Below are 18,553 nucleotides of genomic sequence, written 5' to 3'. Positions count from 1 at the left end.
TTTTGAATCTGAACAATACATATGTGACTAGACTACTGACAAAAGGAGATTCTGTCATATCCCATGAAGCACAACTTCATAAAAACCTGCTTTAACCAGAGCTTCAGTCCTCCCATCCCAAGAACCGATAATACCCAACATTTAATAAGTGTTTCCTATGTGTCTGTTAGCAACTTTCAAATATACTGTATAGTATATTTGATGTACATTATATCCCAAGAATCAATTAACTTAAGATAAACCTCTTAATATTTCTTGTAGAATTTTCTTGGGTAAGCAGATCAAAGGGATGCAAAGGTCTTGATCATAAGCCTGACAACTGTCATTCTATAGACCACTAACTTATATTTTTACCCACAAAGACTAAACATGTGGTCAGACTTTTAATAACCATTCTGTTTGGTATATGGCAAGTCAGTAACAGCAATTCAGTTCCACAAACATATTGAGTATATATAAGACTAGAGGCCAAAACTGTGTTAGAATCTGATCAAAGATGAATTAGATATATTCCTTGCTTTATTTAAAGTTCATAATAATGGAAGAGGGGATAAGGGGCAGAAGATAGTTAAAAATTAAGCTTATTTCAATCTGATAAGCGATTTAATCAAAATCAGTATAGGGGTGCCTGGGTTGCTCAGTCAGTTAAGCATCCAACTCTTGTTTTCAGCTCAGATCATGATCTCAGGGTTGTGGGACTGAGCCCCATGTCAGGATCCACAGTCAGTACAGACTCTGCTTGTCCCTCTCCCTCTGCTCCCCCCCCAATTAAATAAATAAATAAAATATTTTTTAAAAAACCATAAAATCAGAGTATGAAGGATGACACCCATGGGGTTATCCAAGCCTCTACGGTCCCTACCCAAAAGCTCTTAAACTCATACTCAGTGGGTCTCTAAGAAAGAGAATGCCTGGAATACTTCAAGCCAACATCCAACAACATCACTGCTTTACTACAGAGCATGCAGATATCACTCAGGAATCTTACTGAGGGCGTCACTGGGTTTTTTATCCTCTTCTGAAATCAGTGGTAATTGTTATTAACAGTAAATTGTTACAAAAGTTACAATCATTTTATAGTGAAGTGAAGCTACAATTTATGACTGGTGGTGATAAAAATGAAGATAAATCATTGAGATCCTGATGACAGGTAAATTAAGAGACATCAAGAGATAAAACAATGGTTTTTATGAGGCTCTCTTCTTATAAGTCCTTATATTTGTGAGTGGTTACAGGAAAGACAACAAGATTTCAAGAATTCTGGATATTGACAACCCAAGTTGCATTGTTGATAAGCTCTCTTTGGCCTGGCGAGACCACAACTGTGTAACCCAGGCCATTAATTCACTGTGTAACTAAGATCAAACTTATCAGAAAGATGATGATGAGTGGGGCACCTGGGTGGTTCAGACAGTTAAGCATCTGCTTCGGCTCAGGTCATGGTCCCAGGGTCCTGGGATCAAGACCCACATCAGTCTCCCTGCTCATCAGGGAGTCTGCTTCTTCATCTGACCCTCACCGCACTCTCATGCTCTCTCTCACTCTCCCTCTCTCATAAATAAATGAAATCTTAAAAAAAAAAAAAAAGATGATATGAGTAAGTAGAGAAGCTTGAAAAGGCCATGAACACAACCATAAGAATGAATACCTCAGGATCACTCTACTGAAATTGTATCCAAAGTCTCTGCTTCCTCTTCCATTACAGTTAGTAAAAGCCCATCTGAATTACTCATGGCTACCATGAGCTTTCTGCACAAGAAGGAACGTGCATGCGTATGAATGATCACTTTACTGCAGGTGAAAGGTTTTTATTAATATATACACTAATAATCAGAATTCTGTGAACACTGATATTTTATCCATGGTTTCTTCTCCCCCCCACTCTCATTTTACAAAAACAAAATATTAAGTCTGAACAGAAAATTTATGCATAGTAGTTATCATAAAACAGTGGGCTGTGTTTTAAGTAAACTGGTATTGATAAAAGATATGTTAAGTGCAGGTAACCCAACTTTGACTCTCATTTTTTTAAAAAAAAGTCATTCTTGATATTTTCATCTTTAGTTTTAAGGAGAACTTTTAAATTAAATTTTACTCCCTCAATATGGAAGGTTTCTTTAACTAGAGACACATAAATGATAATAAGGAAAAAATGACAAATTTTACTACCTTAAAGTTTTTAAAGTCTGTTCATCAAAAAAACAGCAAAAGAATAAAAAGATAAGCCACTCCCTAGGAAAAGGAATTTTAACACATATAGTCAATAAAGGGTGAGGAATCATAACATCTAAAGATTGTCCATGAATCAATAAAGAAAAAATGAGCAAAAGAGATAAATGATCAAGTCACAGAAAAGTTAACAAAATGGTCTGCAAACATATGAAAGATTGTCACATATATTCACCAAGAGACATGTTCAAAACTCTTCACAATTTCATTTAAATAAAAATTACAAATAATCTAAATATCTGTTGCTTAAAGAATAGCTAAATAAGTTGTGGTATATTTGTGCCATCAAACACTTCTGGGCAATAAAAAATGAATGAACTAAAGCTATACACATCAAAATGGATGAATTTCATAAGTAAAAGAAAAAAGCAAGAATTAAAAATGCATATAAACAATAATATATATTGCTGAGAAGTATAACTATGTAAGAAAAAGTACAAAGAAATGCATTGGGAGATATGTTTCACATTTAGCATTATAATTACTTCTGTAGCAGAAGAAGGGGGTAAAATCAGAAAGAGGATGAGTTTCTTCTGCCTTGCAAAAATCCAGTTTTTTAAGCTGGACGTTGAGTACACTGATATTTGCTGTATTACTCCTTATTCCTTTTTATGTATTTTAAGATGCTATAGCATATATGTATTTTAGATTTTATTTTCTGTTGGGATGACTGAATGATCTTATACTGATTTTAAAACAAGGGCCCAAAGATGAGATTTGAATAAAGAATTTATATAGTTAATACAGTCAGGCCAACACAACTGCTAAAGAAAGTACTTACTGTGGGTGTGACCCTGAAATGTGGAAAGCTGCCTTTGTACAGCCTTGCTCTGTCTCCCGCAGAACACTTCCAATTCTTCCTAAACACCTCTCTGAACTCTATGGCTCCCACATCTATACAGAAGACAGCATGAACGAGCTGAGATTAAGACATCACTAATACTAAGATAACATTAGCTTATTATCGGCTTGCACATTTTAGGAGGGATAAACAATAAATGAAGCCCGTTTCTGGAAGTGAACTGCAATATCAAAAGCACAGCTGACTGCTGAACGCCATGGGTTTGAGCCGCACGAGTCCACTCACACACGGAATTTTTTACAGCACAGGACTGGGAGTGCATTTTCTCTTCCTTATGATTTTCTTAATTAACATTTTCTTCCCTCTAGCTTACTTTAAGAATACAGCATGTAATATATAGAACATATAAAATACTTGTTAATTGACTATGTTATCAGTAAGGCTTCTAGTCCACAGTAGGCTATTAGTAGTTAAGTTTTGGGGGAGTCAAAAGTTATACTCAAACGTTCAACTGTGTGGCAAGATCATTGCCCCCAACTCCCACGTTGTTCAAGGGTCATATACACACATTAGAACTATTTGTTTTTGTTTTTTGTATTTTTTTAAAGATTTTATTTATTTATTTGAGAGAGAGACAGTGAGAGAGAGCATGAGGGGGAGAAGGTCAGAGGGAGAAGCGGACTCCCCGTGCAGCAGGGAGCCTGATGCAGAACTTGATCCCAGGACTCTGGGATCATGACGTGAGCTGAAGGCAGTGGCCTAACCAACTGAGCCACCCAGGCACCCTAGAACCATTTGTTTAAAGGTAAAAAAGGCTAGAGATCCATGAGGGAGACATTCATAAAATTCTTAACAGAACCTGAACAATGAAGGATCCAATGTGTTGTGGCAAAGAGCTTATACCTCACTTAAGGCATTAGCCAAAGTCCACTTCTTCCAGAGGGCCTTCCCTAAAAACCATTTCAGCCCATACTGATTCTCCCTTTTCTCAACAACCAGAGCTCGAGTCACCTGAGCCACTGATGCTGGCTCTTAATCAGTAACCAGCTGCTTTTGTCTTTCCTTTCTGGTAGGATCAGGTTCCTTGGGGCTCAGGGACTATGCTCTCTTCCCCTATCTACTCCTCCACCAACACCCTCCCACAAGAAGGTCTGAAGAAATAGGTATAGCATCAGTCAGACCGGGAAGCAGAGGAATTAGGACCTAGACTTTAGAAGGGAGGGACTGCAAGCCACATCCAGCTCTGTCCTTTGCCAGCTGAATGACAAAGTAATTTCTGCATCTCACTTTATCCATAAAATGAAAAATATGTTAGTAACATTTTCATAAGACTGTTCTCAACACTAAAGTAAAACACAGTTGTAAAGCATATAAGATAGTTCCTGGCATATGGTAAGCACTCAAAGATTGTTATTTTTATCACCACTAGTACTGGTACTACTATTAGAGCTATGCTATCCCACTACCGTTTATTTGGAAGGGAGAAATGAGTCTTGATATCCCATAATTCCTTATTTTGTTCTCTCCTACCCAATGTTATTAGTCTAACCATTCCATTGATCAATGTCCTCCTTGACACCCAATTAGTAAGCTTGAATCCAAATGCAGTTCTGGTATAACTAGAAAAACAATTAGTTCTGTGCCCAAAATGTTCACCTTCCTAGACAAGGGTAATTGTTTACTTAACAAAAGCTTTTATCATGACTGCTCTTATTAATTAAAAGTTTACAGTGGCCTTGTACCTATGATGTCTCTAGTGGAATTATTTTGTTTAATTCCCATATTTTGTAAAATCATACAGACATCTCCATACCTCCACCACAAATACAGATTCTTCTAAAACATATTCCCCTTTCCATTTAAAACATGAGATGTAAATAAAAATTTCATTCATTTGGACATTATTCTCCCATGCCAAGTATACTTGCAATGCTTTGGTATTTAGCAATGATAGATTTATAGCATGCTGTTGAAAGCTCCTTTGTGATTAAAATATACTTTAGAGCAAATTGAAAATAAGTTTAAATAAGAAGCTGTGGGATTTTTCAGGCATTCTTACCAAACATGATTCTGCAAGTTTAAATTCAGAACAGTCTGACAAAGCACTAACTGCTGACAGCATGATCTAAGTAGACATGCAAATGTTCAACCACAAGGAAGCATGTCAATAATTCATAGATCTAGAGTCAACTCTCTTGGGTAAGTGTCCTTCCCCCCACCCCATCCCAAGACACTATTCTTCTGTGAGGAAATTCTTCCCTCTTCAGCCTGCCAGGAGACACATCATCTGTTACAATCAGACATTTTGCTGACTTCAGTTCTTTCAGTCCATTACGACCAGGCAACCAGTGAGCTCCATGTGCAAGTCACTAAACCACAGAAAATGGCAGTCAGTCTGGAAATTCAGCAGTCCTTGCAACGCCAGTAATCTCAACCCCACGATCTACTTCAAATAGATGAATGAGGTTTTCTAACCCAACCCTGAGAACTCTTCTTGCCTGTGCACGTAACAGGTTCCCTAGACTCTGTTCAAACTGGGAGTCAAGCTGAGATCTCAGCACCCTTTTGGCCCTACTTACTCTCTATTTATAGGACCTAAATACATCAGCATTTCTGCCTACTTTGTCCTATTGATTCCCCTTCATCCACTGACTGAAAAAACCCATATTATCACATAAATAGCCAACTAGGTAGGACTGTGACTACTATAAGACAGAGGTCTTGTGGTTATAAGAAAAACTATCAATTAGAAGTCAGGATGGTGAATAGCTACAGTGAGCAAAGAAACAGGAAATTCAGTGAGTTGTTGTTACTTTAAAATAAAAAGGTATATACATTTACCCACCCAACTCTGACCCTGAGTCATTAGAAATAGAAGACAGTGATAAGCTATATATTTTTTTTCATTTTCAGTAACATTTCTTAATTTGAAAATTCTAATATTTCACTCCAGGAGTCCAGTTCAGATAACTGTTCTGTCAGAAAATACCCTTGTAGCACATGGAAATGAACTGACAAATTAATTTACGAAATTAAAACACTAAAAAACTATTCATAAATGTACCAGCTATACTTTTCTTCTGTTAAAAAAAAAACTGGGAACCATCTCATTGTGCTTTTTGAGGGTCAGACCACATCAGAGACATAAACATGATCGTAATACATTCATTTATTCAGTAAGTATTTTTTGATGACCTGCTATGTCCAGAGAATATAGCAGTGACAGAAACAGATGAGTTCTTGAGCTCCCACTGCTTATATTCTAGTGGGAAGAATCACAACATAAATAAGTAAAATGCACGTATGTCAAATTGTAATAAACACAACTGAGAGAACTAATGTAGGCAAGATGGAGAGAGACGGTAAGCGGTTGGTTGCAATTTTAAATAGAGTAGTCAAGAAGGGCCTCAATTAGCAGCTGACTTTGGAGCAAAGCTGCCAAAGGAGGTGAGGGAACAAGTTATGATGACATGGAAGAGCCCAGAAGAGCAGGCTGAAGAGAGGGCCGCTGACGGGCCTGAGGCAAGGGCTGTGTACAGAGCACCTTCCCAGCACCATCCTCCTTGACCCCCATATTAATGCTGTACAGTGGGGTAATTATTATTGCTGTGTTACCAGATGAGGGTCTGAAGCTCATCTCATTGCCCCTTGCCCAATATCACACGGTCAGCAGTAGCTCTGATACCTTAACCTAGGTGTTACACCTCAGTCCAGAAGTCTTGCCAGCTGAGTCCACATTGCTGAGTCCAATTCTGTGTACCACAAATTGCCAGCAGCAGCTCTGATACCTTAACCTAGGTGTTACACCTCAGTCCAGAAGTCTTGCCACCATACTGATTGCCAAGTTGCTGAGTCCAATTCTGTGTACCGCAACTTGCCAGCAGCAACTAATTCAACAGGACTGTCCGAAAGCGTGACTGTGAGGGCAAGGGCTCTGGAGACTGCCCACCAAACTGCTGGAGAAGCCGAGACTCCAGGCACGCAGCATCTGAAAGGCTGCTGGACCAAAGAGGGAAGGGAGGGGTTCAATAATCCTCCAGAAGGCAGAACCAGGACTAACATATGGAAATTACAGGGAGACAAGTTTCCAATAAATAGATGAATAAGATACCCAGTGCGGGAGCTGTCCAACAAAGGAATGGGCTGTCCTGTGAAGTTATGAAACTCCAATTACTGGAGTTACTCAAGCAGAGGCTGAATGGCCATCTTTCTGAGATGAAGACAGATTTCAAAACTGATGTGAGAACTACGTGGATTGACTGGCCATACCCAGTTCTGAGTCTATGATTACACACGCAACGGGCAGCGCAGCGTGCAAGGAAAAGTTCCAGCTGCGAAATCAGATAGCTTCGCTAAAATCCAGTCTCCACCACTTGGAAGCTTTGTGCACTTAACCTCTGGCAAGCCTCAATTTGCTTATCTAAGGGGAGGCAAATAATAGAAGCTGCTTCGTAGGGGTTATTGAGAGAATTCAATGAGATAATCCATGTAAAGTACTGAACACAGTGTCTGGCACAGAGTAAAAGCTCAATAACATTGAGCTTTTAATGTTTATTAAATTATTAATTTAATAATTAATAATTAATAAATTATTATATATTATTAATAATTAAAATAATAATTATTAATATTTAATAATTAATAACTCAATAACATTTAGCTTATACAGGTACTGGAGATCCTGCATAGAAAATGTACATATAGAAGATGTGTGCACATTTCTCCATCTCTGCCTTTACTCTTACTCCATGGCAAGAAGAGTTCAATGTCCAAAGCTGAATTGGAACAGCATAGTAAATTAGAACATGATGATACTAACAATAATAGTAATAATAAACACTTATATAGTCAGCTTCTTAGACTAATAATTTCATATTACATCTCTACTAACAGGAAATATACATAAAAGTCCATCTTTTAAACATGTGATATACAAATTTAAAACTACTGAAAGAAAAATCAACATTTTCTTAATCGAAACAGTTATTAAAAATTTAGAGTCTTTCAGCATGAGAAAGAATAGCTAATAATCTGCACCTGCACTCAATGTGTGTGTATATGCAAGTACTCAATTGTGTACACACACACACACACACACACACACATTTACGTATGCTTTCTATGTGAAAATTAAGGAGTTAAACTAGAAATTTCATAATTACTCTTAAATTACTTCTTAATGACCAAAAGGATTCCAGATATTTCTTATCTGGGCCAAGTATTTTATGCATATATGTCTGTATTAATAAAAAATGAAGGAAAAATAACCACAGAAAGTTGTATCTGTATGCTGGAATCTGGAGATGCTTCTAGATAGTAGAGAGTGAGTTACGATTTTAGATTAATTTGCCACCACTCTTCTGTCCTTCTGGATAAACTGACATATATTATTCATTGAGAAAACATTCAAGAATGGACCTCAATGATAAAAGGAAGCCTCCACTTTAGAAAAAACTTGGGTGATGTCACTATATTTTATATCTGGGTACTGAGTGCTGTTAGAAAGTCCTAGTAAGACACATAGACAAAAGGAAAAAATACTTTAAATAACAGTATTTTCATGACTCAACAGTTACACACACATACTCATGCGCTCTCTCTCTCTCTCTCTCTATATATATATATATATGTATATTCATATCCATTGTCATATTTGATCCTTCTAATAAACCTGTGACAAAACTGCTATTATCCCTGCTTTATCAACATGCAAACGAACTCAGGGAGTAACTTGCTCAAAATTACATAGTAAGAAATGAAGATATCAATTTGACTCTAAAACTTTTCATCTCTCTATACTATCTGCTATACAGACACATTAAATTAGCATATTTTGACATAGATAATCTATTTAATAGATTTCAAGTATAGTAACATTTATTTAATTCCAAAACTGTGTTGAATGTGTGTCACAGACTCCCAAAAGCCTGGTATCAGAAGAAATGATCTAGTCTGTCACCCAATAAGAGAATCAGGAGTCTGACCCAGTCTGCAAGGACGTTATAGTATTAAAAATTGGAATACCTAATGATCAGTTCTTAGAAATTCCTTCCAAATACTCTATAACTTCTGCTTATGGATTCCAGGTCCACCTTTGAAAGCAAACAGTATAAAGTCCACTTTCCTGATTCACCCTCCAAGGATCTGAAGCAAGCAAAGGTTTTAAAGTCTCCTATACCCATTATAACATCATAATATCGAGCCTCTTTTCATTCTGATAGCTTCCTCTGATTATTCTCTGTCTGGTCAAAGTCTCTCTTCAGTGACACCTAGCACTTAAACTCCAATTTGGCGATGAACATAGTAAGTCACCACATTTGAACCTTTCTCTTAACAAGCAAAACTAGTCCAAGTTGTTGAACAGTCATTCTCCGTGATGGTTCAAATGGACATAATAAGAAACAATTAAAAATCTGTTCTTTTTCAAAACTGCTTTTAAGCTAGATCTCTAGTCATACAACTGATTTATTGAGAACCAAAAACAGTGTTATCCTCTAGCTTTACTTTTCTCCACTGCCGGTGGCACATCTAACCACAGAGGATTCTCACGGCTTCCCAAACAAAGTACATACTGTCATGATGCTGGCCCTTTGTCTGTGACCTTCACTCTTAGAGAAACACCCTTGCCCATCCCCTGCCTGCAGACTCTCTACTCACCCTTCAAGCCCCAATCCAACTGCCCCGTCCGAAATCTTCGAGACTACCTGCTCCTTCCTTCCTCATCCTGGATCTGTTAACTGCACCCTCATCTGCATTTCCGCAGCATTCTAGAAATGTTCTCATCACAAAGTCCTATCGGCAGTCCTGTGGGGGGGGTCTCGCTCTCCTAATGGACAGGAAGTGAGCTCATCAGCAGCATGGACTGTGCCTTCATCTTTTATTATTGCTAGCACCGGGCTCAGTGGGAAAGATTAAACCACACTGTACACGAATGACTACAATAAAGGGCTGGAAGTGAAAGACTTCACAGAAAGGGGAAATTAATGCCAGCTAAGGGATAACAGGGAGCTTCATGAAGAAGACAGTCTAACGGAAGATAGGAGAAGTGAAGGAGATACAGCAATGTGGAAATGAGGGCCTGCTTGGTTATACAGGCAAAGGGAAGAACAGCAGCAGGGATGAGGAAAGCCATAAGTCTGGCTAGAGTATGGAGCCTCAAAGAAAAACATAAATATCTCTTGGACACCTCTGCATACTGGACACCACGCATTCACTTTATATCCAGTACCTCATTAAATTCCCCATAGTTTTATCTCATTTAATAATACTACAATGTACAATTTAGTATCAGTGGTCAGAGCTAGGGAAATTAAAGTTCAGAGAGGGCAGTTTTCTAAAAGATATCCAACTCACAAGTGGTAAAACCTATTTTTTAATATTTATCTTTCTGCACATCTTCTTGCTACAACATGGTTTCTGGGTTTGGGTGTAGGACTTAAGTATAACCTGGATAGAAGCAGGCCTCTTGAACTGCCCTGTGGTCACTTTATGTCTATCTAGATGCCCATCTCAGCTTGTCACCACAGCAACACATGCACACACAAAATACACATGCTGGCATACCAACTCCAAAAGCACTGTTAGATAAGCAATTTTTTCCTCCAAAGACTGCCCACGGAGACAGGAAAGAGTAATATGGATATCAGTCAACCTAAAAATCCCTATCAAAACTCATTTCAAAAATATCTTGACAAGGCAAGAATAGTATAGAGGTGAGGACAGCAGGTTCAGGAGCCAAGACTCCTACCTCTATTCCTTACTAGCTGAGTGACTTTAGACAGGTTGCTCAACCTCTCTGTGTCTCAGTTCACTCATCTGTAAAATGGGAATCAAGATAGTACTTAAAAAATAAGGTTACTGAGGAGATGAAATTAGTTAAGGCACGTGACCCCTATGAACTCTATCAGGTACACAATAAACACTCAATGCAATGCTTGGTCTACTTGAGACTGTATGTGGCCATGATTTGATCCCAGACCCACTGTTTCCTAAGCCTGTAATTCCACAGGTCTGTCAATCTATTAAAAGCTCAGAGAAGAGACACATATGGGCCAACATGAACAGGAGGAGGAAGGACCCCCGGAGCAGGCCTGGAAGATCTGAAGGATGCCTAGAATTCAGAGAGGCAAAGGGGGCACAAGAGCACCTCAGATGGAGTGAACAGTATGAGCAGACAGCAGGAAATGACAAATGAATTTGTGGGAGAAGACCAGAACTCGACTAAAGAATAAGGTATTTTAGGAAATAAAGGGAAATAATGTAAGATCGGGAAGTTGAGATCTTGAGAGTCAGCCAGAAGTGCTGACTGGCCAGACAGAAATAGCTGTGGTCTTCTGAGTAGATGAGTGAAATGATCCCAGTGGGGGTCTTAGAAGGAAGGCTGTCCTGGGTAGGAAGGAGCTCAGAATTATTTGCACCAAACACTAAAGAAGGGCTGGAAGGTGAATGAGGCCAGGGCACTGAAAGTGAGCACACACAAGATGAGAGGCTCTGAAAGATGTTTGTGGAATGCTACAGCTTGCTGCCAGACTGGAGAGGGAGAGAGAGTGAGGGAAGACTCCAATACAATTCCACTATTAGGTCAGTGAAGAATGGAGCCTAGTCACAAATGACTTGGAAAGTACAAAATGTACAAATCATTGCTGATGACACATTTACTCAGACTACACGACCTCTGAAGTGGTGTCTTTAATTCTATAGTGATTCTCAGCTTTTTATCAATGAGTGATTGAAATGAAGTAAGCACACTAATAATTAAAGAAGCCAGCTTCCTGCTATGTACTTTCAATCAGTGCCTTTCTCAGTGATTTTACACATGAGTCATATTTTTGGAATATACTAGGAAACTGGGAATTTGTCTATTATTTACCATCAGCAATCTAGTATGAAATGTACTGCGGGGTCTTTGAACTGAAACAGCTCCCTCATTTCCAATCCTCAGTTATCCTATAGTTACTTGCATGAATGCAGCATTCGAAGTACACAATTTTGGTTTTGGGAAATTGATTTTTATGAAGACAGCTTATTGGAAATACATGTAACTTTTTAAATCTATTCATTATATATCTGAAATAATGCTTAATAATTATCAAATAAATGGATGGTGGACAGTGGGTGATTTTTTTAATTAAAAGACAAAACAATCTTTATAAAAATGGACTATTTAAGAGTCATGTTTATAAGAGAAATAATTTTTTAGGAAGCAGCAACTTCTTGAGAACTACATAAGTGTTTTGTTCTCTGTTGTAAAATGGCAGACTGGTCATGATCAATTTATATTCTGCCAACAAACGTTCACCACCATTTACTGGTTGTGCCAGGCATTCGAGATAAGTATGCCCCTTCCCTCAGGAGCCTTTCTTCTACTGGAGGAGGCAGACAAATAAGAAAATAAATAAAATACAAGCTAATGCATGAATAATAGAACTTTAGACAAAGTACACAAACAGATCAGAAGAGAAAGTAGCTTTCTCCTACCATTGTTACAAGAGATAAAAAGAAATGGATCATAAACAATCTACTATTGTAAAACCCATTTGAGGAATTTGAAAAGAATCACAAGTATGTTTTGTTTTTTAACCTTTTAAGAAACAGTCATGAAAACAGAAGGAAGGCATGGGAAAAGAAGCAATCAGTAAGCAGCCTCTGCAATATATTTCCAAACAATTATATTAAAGATTAAGAAGTCGCATCTTGCTAACAATCAACAGTACTTTCTAATGGATTGTTTTCATTTTTCTATTCATCCAGATTAAACTAAAGCACACATTAAATACAAGAGGATTTATTTTCCTGAGTTCTGCCATGGTGAAACCAATCTAATAAAAAATGAAATGGGGAATGAGCTCACTGAATAAATCAGAAGGAAGAATTAAAGAAGCTGACCGATATTTTGGAGGCTTGTTAAAAAATAAATAGGATTTTCATTATAAAAATTGACTTACATGTAAAATATACTTAAAAGCCTACTTCAGAACATTTCCTTAAAGTTAGTTTGATTATTAATCAAAAAATATTGCATTTCAATATATTTTGTTATATTGCCCAAAAGCAAGAGCAAGAGATACAGTAATGGACATAAGAGAGAGTGAATGTCAGAAAAATTTTTTAAAAAAGGAACAAAATGTGAAAGAATCTGTGAGTCTGCTGATATCTGCTTTTCAGATTTGAAACTTAAATAAAAAGTTCAGCAAAATACTTAAAACCATGCCCCCTAAAGAAATTAAAGGATGATCAGTGTACTTTTGACATCTGAAGAAAAGCAAAAGAAAATTGGATAGTAGACATAGCCCTCTAGAGATCTACAATTTGTAAATTACTTTACTCCCTTCATAGACAGCCTTTAAATATAGATAAACTAGGTAACGGGAGAAAACTAAGCCGTTGTCAAAGACAGCTGTGCCTATGGCATGTAACACTGAAATCGGCAGAGGAGGGAAGTGGAGTCAAATCACGTTCCCTCTTACAGCTGCAAAGCAAGGAAAGAGGACATATTGATCCTTCTATTCACTGGAGGTAGCAAACCTTCCAGGGAAAGTTATCATGCTCATGCTTAACTAGGCATGATCAGACAACACATGGAAAAAGAGCTTCTGTTCTAGGCACTCTGCTTGTAAACGGAGATAGTAAAGGAACTAAAAAACCTGCTGTCTGAAGAACAGAGGAATGAAACGTAAGTTGGATGCATTCCATGAAACCTCAAGGAAGAAGACAAGGTCAGTGGATGGAAGTTGTGTATACATATTCTATCAGTCCGATGTGTCTAAAGATGTGTGAGAGAACATTAGGAGTAATGAATTCCCTTATGTAGAAGGTGTTCGGGTACAAATAAGCTCTGATATGGATGGGGCAGACTGGACCCAAACTCTGACCAGAAAAGTTAAATGGATCACCTTCCTGGACCACTTTCACCCTTTCACCCTGAGATTCTCTAATGATAAGAAATAGAAGCCACAGTCACTGACTTTGGGGGACTTAAGTGACATACAATAGGTGCCTTTGAAAAAGTGATGGGAATACTATACCCATCAGGGTCCAGGCAGAAAGCTCATCTCAGTGCTGGCAAGAAATGCAGGGATGGGACTCACAGGAAAGCAAGTAATCACAAAACGATCCCAAATGAGCTCGGTATGGCTCCAGACATACAATAGGTGCCTTTGACAAACTGGTGGGAATACTATATCCATCAGGGTCCAGGCAGAAAGCTAAGGGTACCACAATTTGGGTAGTATGAGGATAATTTAATAAAAAGACTGTTTCTAAAAGTGTGGGCAATTTAAGGGGGTAACAATGTCCTGGGGTCAGTGACAACAGAAAAGGGAAAGGCCATCCTTCATTTCCTCTAGACCTTAAAAGTATGAGAGGAGGAAGCAGTCACCAAAACTGAGAGAGAGAGCACCACCTGACAGGGACTCTGACTTTTCATCCTACAGGATCACTGTTAAGACTGTGGAGGGAGCAGGGGCTCGTATGGACCTGAAGGACAGAGGAGTGGACAAATCTGGAGAACCAAAGGAGAACATCTAGGACAAATGCTATCAAGGCACACAAAACAGGGCAAACAAGAAAAGCCCTAGCCTGGGTAAGAGGTTGAAATATATTCTCTTTCTCAGGTCTCTTCCAAAGGGTGTAGTATGAATTTTTATTGGTGGAGCCTCATAGACCTATTGTTCTTTACTATCATTTTGTATCGCTGGCTCTTTTTTCATTCTTCATGTATCCCCTTGGATTAGTTCTCTGAACTAAGCACTCAACTGCAACATATATGCTGTACCCAAAATTGTAGTACCATAGAATACGTATTATATAGGCTGAAAATCTGAGTACAGAATCATCGACCCACACTTAGGCAATTTTCTATCAGATGGCCTTGCTACTCGTTCCTTTATTCAACAGGTAAGTTTAATTATCTCCTTTTTGTCAGGCACTGTGCTAGACATAGGGACACAACAGTCAACAAGACAAGTCCATTGCTGCCTTCACAGAGAATTGAACTGAATATCAGTCACTCTAATCTATAACACCCCTCATCAGTAAAAGAATCTCAGAAGTGCCATAGATCAGAGGTTGGCAAATAATGGCCCACAGGCAAAACGGGGGGGGGGGGTTGTTGCTTGTATAAACATTTTATTGAAATAGACACAGCCATTCTCTTATGTATTGTCTACTGCTTCTTAAGTGCTATAGCTTCAGAGTTGTGTCGTTGCCACAGAAACAGCATGGCCTTGAAAAGCCTGAAATATTTACTATCTGGCCCAATACAGAAAAGTTTGCCAACAGTTACTCTAAATAAAACTTAATGCTTTAAGGACGTAGATATAAGGACACATATTGTCGCTCATAAAACATCTGTGAATACTGTACAAACCAAATCATGAGAGCGTTGGCTCCCTGCAGGGTTATATTTCTATGAAGTTTTGTTTTTGTTGTTTATTTTTCATCTCTCATTGTGAAGAAAGGTAACAAATGGCTAATGTCTTCTACCGACACATTGCCTTACATTATATCTAGTCTTTTGATGGTTCAGAGTTTTTCTACATTATAGAAGGCCCATTTTTACAAACGATCCTTTTCTCTGAATAACACTGAACAAATTTTGACAGGGGTGACTTTAGGCTGTCTTTTAAATTGAACAAAAAAATTGATGGTAAAAGCACTTAGCTAACGTTCAAATGCTATATAAATGCAAAATCAGAGCAGCAACAGTACCTTCACTTCCCTACAGACAGAAACATGAGTGGATGCTTTTTCCTCATCACTTGTCCCAGAGAACATTAAAATTTTAAATGAAAGAAAACAAAACCTAACTTTCATTGGCTGTTACCAAAAATTCCTAATAAGAGGTGACAGGATCTGTGCGGGCTCTGGTTCCTCCAAAGGATGTTAAGAGGCTAAGTCAGTGGTGGCTGTGGCTGACCATCAATTTGCCATTCCCAAAACCCTTTTCTTTCCCTAATGGTGATCAATACAGCATAAAAAAAATTAAATGGACACTTGGGGCATATTTAGTCACTACAATGCAGCAGTAACTGGACTGAGAAAGAACCTCACAAAGTCTTGGTTCCTGAAAGTTTTGCCACCCCACTGATCCGCTGATGAAATACACATCAAGTGCTCATGAGAGGGGAGACTGAGCCCAACCCAGTGAACAGAGCACCAAGAATGAGATGGTAACAGAGAGGCAGCATGGGGAAGGGAAGGCTGACTCAGAAACCAGAGAGATCTCTTAATACCAGCTTAGCCATTCTAGCCTTGAAAATGCCTTCCTTGGACCATGTCAACCCCCCTGAATACATATGCTTTTAACATGCCATACTCTTGTTTCACATCAGTTACCACAAATGCAACTGGATAATTCCTTCTTTAATTAGTTGTTTGCTGTCTATGTCCCTCAATGACAAACAAGCTCCATTGAGCTCATTATCTGTCTGCTCAGAGCAGGAATCCCTACAACTAACACATGGTAAGTGCTGAAAAAATATTAGATGACTGATCTAATGAGTGAATGGATAGGTAAGCAAGCTGGATCCTAGGTACTCTGGAAGCTTATAAGAAAGCTCTGGTTATTCTGTGATATGTTCCTCAAAAATAAATAAATAAATAAACAAACAAACAAATAAATAAATAAATGCCAACATCTTCTTGTGCTTATATACCATACACAATATTCTAAGAATATGCACTAATTGCATACCAACACTTAATCTTCTGTACCAACCATCTCTCTGCTCTTACAATCTCTTCTTCTGTACTGACTTTTATCTCTCAACATACAACCACACTCAAGTTGCTCTCAGCTTTAAAAAAAGAAAAGAAAAAAAAAAAAAAACTTCTCTAATCACCCCCACTCAACTTAGCTATCCTTACCAAGGTCACAAATGACATCATAATTGCCAAACCTTATTATTTGCAAATCCTCATTCTATTTCTCTGCAGCATCAGATCACTAATATGACCCTAATGGCCACTCCCCTATTCCTAAAACACTTTGCTCTCTGACTTAAGGGCACAACTCTCCCAATTATCCTTCTATATAATTCGCTGTCAATTCTATAATAGAATCTAAAGCTGTGTCTATGTTTTCCTCAAACCATTAATACCTCTTGTCTTTATTACCGCATCAACCTTCTGACCGATCTCTTCACTCCTTCCAACACTTCTTCACAGTGCAGTCGTACATTTCCCTCAATAAATCTCCAAAATGATCTGGCCTAATTTAACTGGCTCTATTAAAGTGTGACTCATGACCTTCAACTTCAAGTATCTTTTTCAAGTAGTTTAATGCATATGTGACATAAACATGTCCCATGAAATAACTAGAATATTCTCTCTGAACTTCACCACAGTATCCAGTAGACTACTAACATCTTTAGATATGCTAAAACATAGTTAAGATAGCATTTTCTAAGCTTTAACAAAGCCTCCAAAATACTGGTTTGGGAAAGCTGGTTCCAAATACTGGTATTCCCTCCATCATTCATGAAAAAAACGTCATCCAGATTATACATGTTCCAAATTATACATGCTTTTTACCGCCCTTGATCTAAAACCCTTCTAAAGCAGTAAGTCTTCCAAAATAAAAACAAGTGGAAGAGTAGATAGCAAATCACAAATCTCTGCCAAGGAACTGAATCTCATTGCAGCCTCATGATACGCTGTAAATTCTCTAGATTTTAAATAGGAAAAAGGCAACACAAACAAGCCCAAGAAAGTGATCCTTGTGTGTGTAATTAATTTGATATTATTTATAAAAACACCGCTATTGAAAAATATGTCCTGCTCATGAACAGAGCCCATGTTATTATGTATTTTTTCAACATCGTAAGCATTTTATGAATATTAAGCAACAGTACATTTCTTTATAATATACGGATCCTGATAGAATTCAAGTGCAAAAACATGTTTCCTCAATTCCAGACTACCAAGTTACTTGAAGTCTTTCATAATTCAGTCCCAGCTACTTCTCCCGTCTTATTTCCTGCCACTTCAAACACTCTAGCCATTCTGAAATATTAGGTTTTCTCCATGCATGCCTGGCTTCTTGCCTCTACTCTTACTAACCCCTTCCTCTGTAATGAATTCCCAACTTCCTCCCCTATTTTCCAAATATCTGATACTTATCCCACCTCCATGAAACTTCTCTGTCCCACAGCATTTTGCCTGATTCTTCTAATGCAAGTTCACCCTTTTCTTGAATGTTTCTTGGGCACGTAGATATCCATCCCTAGCACAAGTCCGTGAGGTCCTTGAATGAGGAAGTCATGTATGTCCCATCTTTGACACCTACAGCACTTCATACAGTCCCTCCAATACAGTAGGTGACCGTTTAAAGATCTACTCAGGGAATGGATTTGCCAACCCCAGTAAGGGTTTCAAAACACAGGTCCGCCTTCTCCTCCTCAAAACCTCAGGAACCACTTTGGTGGTCACTAGGCTTAAACATGCTCAGAGGCGTGGAACACACCACAGACACCCATAACTTTCTGCGCCAGAGCTCCGGTGACCCCGGAAGCTCCATGGCAG

The 18,553-nt window shown here is 38.2% G+C and overlaps 1 protein-coding gene across 1 annotated transcript in view; it reads right to left on the bottom strand.

Annotated features, from left to right (window-relative positions):
* MEI4 (meiotic double-stranded break formation protein 4) overlaps nucleotides 1-18,553 on the bottom strand; it is a 227,888-nt gene that overhangs the window by 209,066 nt on the left and 269 nt on the right. The window lies entirely within an intron of this gene.

The sequence above is a fragment of the Lontra canadensis genome, unplaced genomic scaffold, assembly GCF_010015895.1.
Source record: "Lontra canadensis isolate GAN:19392208 unplaced genomic scaffold, GSC_riverotter_1.0 scaffold47, whole genome shotgun sequence".
NCBI classification, from domain to species: domain Eukaryota; kingdom Metazoa; phylum Chordata; class Mammalia; order Carnivora; family Mustelidae; genus Lontra; species Lontra canadensis.
The sequence above is the reverse complement of the archived record's forward strand: the minus strand, read 5'-3'. Positions and strand labels throughout refer to the sequence as shown.